Source organism: Octodon degus, unplaced genomic scaffold, assembly GCF_000260255.1.
Source record: "Octodon degus isolate 3935 unplaced genomic scaffold, OctDeg1.0 scaffold00153, whole genome shotgun sequence".
NCBI lineage: Eukaryota > Metazoa > Chordata > Mammalia > Rodentia > Octodontidae > Octodon > Octodon degus.
The window spans coordinates 5974825-5983070 of record NW_004524729.1 but is presented as its reverse complement, the minus strand read 5'-3'; the positions used below and the strand labels follow the sequence as shown (position 1 = coordinate 5983070).

General features: G+C 46.5%; 1 non-coding gene and 1 pseudogene across 1 annotated transcript; one reads left to right on the top strand and one right to left on the bottom strand.

The window, feature by feature from the left end:
* Nucleotides 1-3524: 3524 nt before the first annotated feature.
* On the top strand, nt 3525-4336 carry LOC101573938 (annotated as a pseudogene).
* A 788-nt stretch (nt 4337-5124) lies between these two features.
* Nucleotides 5125-5287, bottom strand: LOC111812955. The gene has a single exon (XR_002818317.1). It is a non-coding gene; the product is annotated as a U1 spliceosomal RNA (small nuclear RNA).
* Between the last annotated feature and the right edge of the window lie 2959 nt (nt 5288-8246).

The following is an 8246-nucleotide window of genomic DNA, read 5'->3' as shown; positions in this document are numbered from 1 at the left end:
AAAAAAAAAAGCTCCACCTGAACGGAAACACGTCAGCTTTTTCATCTGTACACAGGGAGGCAGCTATTATAATCTTGTAACACACATACACAGGGACAATGAATTATTATTGGGAATTTCTCTGACATTATTTGCAGTTTTTTAAAAAAGGCTTGTGAATATCTCCAAACTGGCTGGCTTCTGTGTTAATGACCCCATGACACTAACGTGATCTGGGCCTCGAAGCCCCCGAGGGACAGACGCGCACCTTCACTCCGGCGGCTTCCGCTCTGGCTGCACCTGCGCAGAGCTCTCCTCGCGCGCGAGTCCAGCTGTGAGCGCCGCCGGTCCTCCCTCCCGTGCGCCCCGCAGCTGTCGAGCGCCGCAGCTGTCCGAGCGCCGCGGTCCTCCCGGCCAGAGGCGCCCGCCGGCGCGCTCCCGTCTGCTGGAGGTCATCCACCCCATGCCCAGACGCCTGGATCCGAGCAGCACCGCCCAGGTGGGCATCTTCTCCAGCCTGCTTCCTCAGAAGGCTGACTCCTGCCGACGCTCCTCCTCCTCCCAGCGTGGCTGCGGATATCCCCGCACACGTTCTTTGATGCAAGGAAACAAATGTCCTTCCCGAAAGCAGGCGGCACCATGGTCCCTTCGACATCCAGCAGGATGGCGGTGACCTCGGCGGGCCCCGAGAGCCCGACCGTCTCCCTGCGGGTGAGCCTAGCGCGGCCCTCCCGGAGCCCCACTACCACCCCGGCAGGCGACCAGTATGACCTTTTAAACGGTAATATTTTAGACAGCGAAGTTAGGTAGAAATATTGTAGGCAGTCAGACAGGACTGGGCACCGGGGGAGTCAGGGCAGAAGATAAAAGTTTATCAGGACTGTGGCTGGAGGCTCACCTGAAGTTTAAACTCACAATGGCTGGTTTTACACTAAGGGATGAACTTCCCTAAGGGATGAACAGAGGCTTGGGATTATTGGGATTCGCCCTAGTGAGACTTCCTGTTAGCTCACAGGGGTGGGCTGTCCTCTCATCTACTAAGACTAAATCTAAAACCTCTAACTGCTAAAACTAAAAGACAACACTAAAACTGCAGATTATCAGCCAAGGTAAGTGCTGTGCTGCCACTAGAGCATGTTAATTAGGTGACTACACCTGTAATCTGTTGAATCATGTGATTCATGTTGTACTCATCTCATGATTTTGCTCTATAAAACTTTAAGAGGTGAGCTTTTTGGCAACCTATTTGGACCCACTTGCCTGTCAGGGGCTCTTCCTGTTCCCCATTCCCCATTCCCCATTCCCATTCCTTTTTTTAAAAAATGTATTTGGTGCAGGGTCTACAGGGTCTCACTACACAGATCGGACTCATAGTGATCCTCCTGTTTTCCGCCTCCCAAGCGCTGGGATTCAGGCATGCATCACCACGCCCAGTCTCAGTCACTGTCTCAGCCCAGCTAGCTCTGGGGGCGGGGCCAGTACCTGTGGAGCCAGGGATCGAATTGATGCCTATGCTTTGCCGTGTGTGTGTGTGTGTGTGTGTGTGTGTGTGTGTGTGGCCAGCTCAGCCCACCAGGGGGCAGGGCTGGCTGGCTTGTGGTGCTGGGGGATTGAACCGCGGTCCCTGTGCTTTGCTAAGCTTGTTCTAAGTAGGTGCTTTAGACCACTGAGCCATGTCACCAGCCCCAGATTTTCCTACTCTTAACCTGCACTGTTCCCTGATAGTCCGTCCCCCCCCCCCCCCCCGCAGTAGTGAAGCAGGAGCGGAGAGCGAGAGCGAGAAATGACTTGAGGACCGCAGGAAGATAGGAGGGATCCTCTGACCTGAGACAAAGAGGATCTGGGATTATATGAACCTTTGCTAGGGTCAGAGTTTGAGGGGGGCTTGCTTATGCGTGAAGAGCTCACTGGGGTTTTGTCTTTTCACGAGGGAAAGATAAAAGGAAGTTGTATTCAGGGCTGAGAGGAGAAGATGGGGAAGTCATTGGGAAGATAAACTGTTGTTTGGGGCTTCAGCTATGTTAGACAACTAGAACAGTTCAGCAATTCATACTTGGGCTGGACTCTATCATTCCCATCTTTTAGTTGTTAGGAAGCGATGATGGCTCTTAGACTGCTTCCTGCCGAACGGGAAAGTCATCTTGTGGTGGGGAAGGTTGATAGGATGACAGTTCAAACCCATGTAGACACTAGTGCCAGGTGTTTTGGCGACAATGAGAGGTTTATTGTTAGTGAAGGCTTGCACATGATATTGAAGGAACCTTCAAAACCATTTTAAAAGGCAGGGAGCTATGAGTAGACATGTCATTATCATGATTAAGGGACCCAGAATGGGAAACCAGAAGGGGGTCCACAAGCCCAATGTGTCATTCCCTAGAATTCATTCAACTTGGGGGAGAAGATGGGGAAGTCACTGGGAAGAATTCATGTATTTGACAGCTAGCAATTCCCCTAAATCAGTAGAAAAAGGAACGGGCTCTACAGAGTGGGTTTGGGCCAAGTCAAAGTAGGGAAGGAAATTCACCCTACAGCCCAAGGGCAGGCCATCTGTGCCACAGGGGACACAGTGGCAAGAGCTCACATAGTCTGTTCTTCTTGTGTCACCTACTCCTCAGGATGATGTGAGGCCACCTTATCCAAAGCTTGCTCAAGTTCTTGTGAAAAGTCCACACAGGGATTTGGGAACTGTTCTGCCCTTGGTCCTGGGGCTTTGTAATTAACAGGTCACAGCTACTTCCCCACACAGTTTTGCCACACCCTAATCTGTCTCAGATGACCCCTCTGCAGAGATAATAGAAGCCATAAAGACAGTAAACTAACATACTCAGAATGCTGAAGGAAACAGGTTGGGGTGTGTGTGTAATCTCTGAGAGGTTGAGGCAAGCCAGTTGCCTTCAGCTTAAGGCCAACCGGGGGTACATACCATGACCCTGCCTTAAAAAAAATAAGAAAGCAAAAAACAAAGTTTATTTGTTGAGACATGGGTCTGGCCACACAGTTTAGCCTGGTCTTGAACTTACAGCAATCCTCCTGCCTCAGCCTCATGGTGACTCATACCACTAATTTTGTTATGCTGTAGTAGATGGTATGTTATTGTGGTGCAAAAAAGCAGAATAAGGGAACTGGCAGTAGGACTGACTGGAAGGAGGTGTGAGGGAGCTTTCTGGTGACAGTGGCATTCTATGACTTGCTAATGCTTTTGGATTACACATGTGTCTCCAAACGTCAAAACTCAGAGTGATCATTTAAGATTTATGTAGTTGGGCGGGGTGCATATTTGTAATTCCAGCACTGCAGAGGCTGTGGAAGAATTGTCCCAAGTTTGAGACCAGCCTGAACTATACAGTAAATTCAGGCCAATTTGAACTACAAAGCAAGATCTTGTCTAAAAAAATTATGTATATCCATATATCTCCACCTACATATTTGTGGGTCTGGACATTAAACTCAGGTTCTTTGTACTGAGCTACAATCCTCAACCTTTTAAATTTTTTGTAGGAGGCGGGGAAGGGACAGGGGCTGGTCCCAGAAGATGGAGGAGGAGGGGGATTTCTGGTAGGTCCCCTTAGATAAAATGTAGTGCTGTGAAACGTCGGTCTACCTTGAACTACACATAGTTGAGCTTTTCAGCTTGGAAGCCTTTCCTTTTTTTTTTTTTCCCCAGTGTACTGAACTTATGAAACCATGGCAGAAGGAGAAACAGCATCACCTGGGCCCAAAAAGTGTGGTCCATGTATCTCATCTGTTACTAGCCAGAGTGTGAACTTGGTGATTCAAGAAGTAGTCTTGTTTTTTATTGGAGTGTTTCTTGCTTGAATGTTAAATTTGCTCCAGATTCAGAGAAATGTGATGCTATTTCCACCTGATATGGTGGCAAGCATCTTTCCTTCGGCATGGTGGGTGCCACCACGCTACGGCACAGCTTCAGCTATGACTGGGTTATTATACCCTGCATTGACAGGCATCCAGGAGAACCACAGAAATTAAAGAGAGTGGTCCAGTGTAATGTGGAGCGTAGCTGTCTTTGTTGGTATAAATCATGCCAGTGCCAAAGTGGATTTTAATAACAACATACAACTATCTCACACTGGCTGCACTCTCCATTGGACTGTGGTGGACTTTCGATAGATGTAGAAGTGGTTTTGGCCTTGGAGTAGGAATCGCTTTCTTGGCAACGGTGGTCCCTCAGCAGCTCGTGTATAGTAGTGTTTATCAGTATACATCTCCAGATTTTCTCTGTGTTTGCTCCTGGTTACCGTGTATATATTTTGCTGGAGGCATAACATTGGGAAACATTGGTCAACAACTGGAAATGTATGAATATAAAGTTATTGCAGAAAAATCTTATCAAGAATGAAGGAAAGGCCGGAGAGATGGCTCAGTAGGATAAGCGCTTGACTGGCAAACGCAAGGATCTGAGTTCAACCTCCGGTTCCGTAAATAAATAAATAAATAAATAAAAAGAATGAAGGAAAAGGCCGGGAAAATGGCTCAGTGGAATAGGCACTTTCCTGGCAAGAGTAAGGGCCTGGGGCTGGTGAGATGGCTCAGTGGTCTAAAGCACCTACTTAGAACAAGCTTAGCAAAGCACGGGGACCGCAGTTCAATCCCCCAGCACCACATGCCAGCCAGCCCCGCCTCCTGGTGGGCTGAGCTGAACACACACACACACACACACACACACATAAAATAAAATAAAATAAAATAAAATAAAATAAAATAAAAAGAGTAAGGGCCTGAGTTCAATCCCTGGCTCTGCAAGAAAAAAAAAGGAAAAAAAAAATATTTTGTGTATAGAAAAACACGAAGAAAAGGGCATGTAAATTACGTTGACAAATGTTGGACTATAAAATTGCTAGGATGCAGTTTTCCCCTTCATCAGTGTGGCCTCACATCATCCTGAGGAGCAGGTGACACACACACGCACGCACACACGCACGCACACACGCACACACGCACGCACGCTCGCACACATACAGAACGTATTACTACTGCAATCTGTGATTGCTTTATCTGTAAATCAGTTACCAACCTTTATGTATTTGACCTAAAAACTGTAAGATATATGTGCATTACATTAAAAATGTTGATTAGTAGTACTTTTTTATTTTTTAAATTTTTTATTTTTATTTATTTATTTTTTTCCAGGGGAAAGCGTGAACGCAGTCCCCCACCACCACAAATTATGCAGTCCAGTTTCCCGCATTTGGGGAAATCGCAGGGGTCAGCACATCCAGAGTGCAATGGATGAGCCTCACCCTGGGAAAACCACCTTCGTGATCATGGTATCTCCCCTGCCAGGTAGTATAAATACATTTTTTAAATTAATTTTTAATTTTTAATTTTTAATTTTATTTATTTGTGTGTGTGTCCAGCTCAGCCCACCAGGGGGCGGGGCTGGCTGGCATGTGGGGCCGGGGGATTGAACCGCGGTCCCTGTGCTTTGCGAAGCTTGTTCTAAGTAGGTGCTTTAGACCACTGAGCCATCTCACCAGCCCTAAATTAATTTTTTAAATTAATTTTTTAAACATACCATACATTATAATGTTAATGTGACAAATTATTCTATTACTATAATTAAAAGTCTAAGAATGCTTTGAACAATTTATAGACAGTGAAATAAGAGGAATGCCAAAAATAAAAAAGAAAAAAAAAATAAATAAATCTTTTTTCAAATTTTGAGACAGGGTCTGGATAAATCCCTAAGTTGTCGAGGCTGGGCTCCAGCTTGTGATCCTCTTGCCTCAGCCTCCCAGAGCACCAGGATCACAAGTGTGTCACTACCACCATACTATATGGATTTTACTTAGAAAACAAAACTGAAATCAAGTGCTACCAATGATCAATGCATATACTGAACTGTCTAGGGATGAGGGTAACTGTCACTGAAATTTTTTATCTAAAAATACAAGACTGATAAGAGGATTACATAAATATATGGATACAGGGAAAAACAGATTTAACAAAATATTAGTTACAGACAGTAGAGAAAGCCAGATGTGGTGGCACATGCCTATAGTCCCAGCACTCAAGAGGCTGAGGCAGGATTGCCCTGAGTGCAAGGCCAGCCTGAACTACAGAGACCCTGTCTCCAAAATAAATAATAGTAAGGAAATAGCCACGATACAGTTCATCTTTTTTATATGCTTGAGCTTTTTTTTTTTTTTTTTTTTGCAGAACCGGGGATTGAACACAGACACTTGGGCTTGCCAGGAAAGCGCTTATTCTACTGAGCCATCTCCCCGGCCCCGCTTGAACATTTTCATAAAAGAATATTTGATAGGTCATGATGAAACCAAGACAAAAATCTAAATAAACATTTTAGATTTAGCCCACAACTGCTTTTCCTGCTTTTTTGGTTTTTTTTTTTTTTTTTTTCCTGAAGGGCTTGGGATCTAACCCAGAGTCTCCAATTTGCAGCAGGAGCTCTGCCAGAACTAGATCTCTGGCCTTCTCATCCTTACGTTAGTGGACTTTTAGAGTCATCAATTTTAAGCTAGGTGCAGTGGCCTATCTATATAATCACCCCACATTTTAGGAGGCTAAGGAAAAATCCAAGTTTGAAGCCAGCATAGGCAAGCTAACAAAGCTAGTGAGATTCTGTCTAAACATTTTTTAAAATGTTTTTCTCTTAAATGTATTTAGGACTAGGTATACAGAATCTACCAGGTCTCACTACGTAGATCGGACTCATAGTGAATCTCCTGTTTTCAGCCTCCCAAGCACTGGGATTACAGACATGCACCACCACGCCCAATCTTGATCTGATTGTCTCCAAGAGTTCCAGGGGTGGTGCCCGCACAGCATGCCAGGGATAGAACCCTGTCCACTGGGCTCTGCCTAAGCAGGGGCTTAAATCCGCTGAGCTATTGGCCGGCGCTATTTATTTGGTACAGGTTTTCCCTATGCAGCTGAGACTGAGAATGATCCTCCTGTCACAGCCTTACCAACACTGCAATTACAGGCTTGCACCACCACACCGGGTATCTGTGGCCTGCATGCTCTAGGGATTGAACACAGGTCCTTGTGCTTGCCAGGCAGGCACTTGGACCGCCAAGCTATCTCCTCAGGCCTAGACATTGTTTTTAAAAAGGACTGGAGAGAGAGAGAGAGAAAAAAAAAAAGGACTGGAGAAGTAGCTCAGTCTGAAGGTCTTGGGTTGCACCCTTAGTACATACGGGGTGGGGTTACCATTCATTTTATTATTTTATTTATTTATTTATTTATTTTTGAGACAGGGTCTCGCTATGTAGTTCAGGCTGGCCTTGAGCTCACTTTGTAGCCCAGACTGGTCTCATAATCACAACGATCGTCCTGCCTTAGCCACCTCACTGCTGAGATTACAGGTATGTGCCACACATCTGGCTTTAGGTTCTGGCCCTACTACGAACTGCTGAATTATTATGGTGGCCATCTAACACAGCTGAAGCACTTGGAACAACAGGTCATCTGTCCAGCGACCACTTCTCTCTCAACCCAGTCCTGGATATAATTGCCTTCTCCTCTCCTGTGCACACAGGAGACCCCAAGCAGTTCCTTACGTGTAATTGGAACTGACCCTCTAACTCCATCCCAGCAAAAGTCCGTTACAGTCACAGCTTTTTGTCTCAGGCCAGAGGACCTACCGCATCTGCCCCCATCCTCTCCTTGTCTTTGGAGTTAGTGAAGGCTCTTATCTTTCTTATCTCTTTACTGCCGAAAAACCTAACACAGACAACACCTGTGTGTGTGTGTGTGGGGGGGGGGGTGACAATGAAACGTGACTGCGCATTCATCAGCTATTTCCTAATGTCCGTGGCCTTTCCTCCATCTCAGCCCAAAAAGCCCTAACCTCCACGGGGAAGCAGATGTGTATGAGACTCGTTCTGAAGTCTGCATCCAAGCAAGTAAACCCGAGTCTGGCTCAGCATCAAAGATCCTGGAGCTGGTAACAGTTTTGCTTTGTTTTGAGACAAGATCTCCCCTTGTAGCCCAGGCCGGCCTTGAACCTGCCTGAGATTCTGGGATGACAAGTGTGTCACCACACCCTGCCATTAAGTTTAGTGAAATGATGGCATTTTCACTGCAATGAGATAATTCAACGTGGCGGCGCACCAAGTGGCTTTATGCTTACAGTTCTCTGGTTGGGGCCCCAAGTACGCCACATCGAGGCCAAATCCAGTAAAAGCCAGCGAAGGGGTTCGCCTCGCTCCCACACCCTGGCCGCAGCGGCCGTGCGTGGCCTGCACCGGCCTCCAGCGCGGCCAAGCGCGTGGCCTGCACCCGCC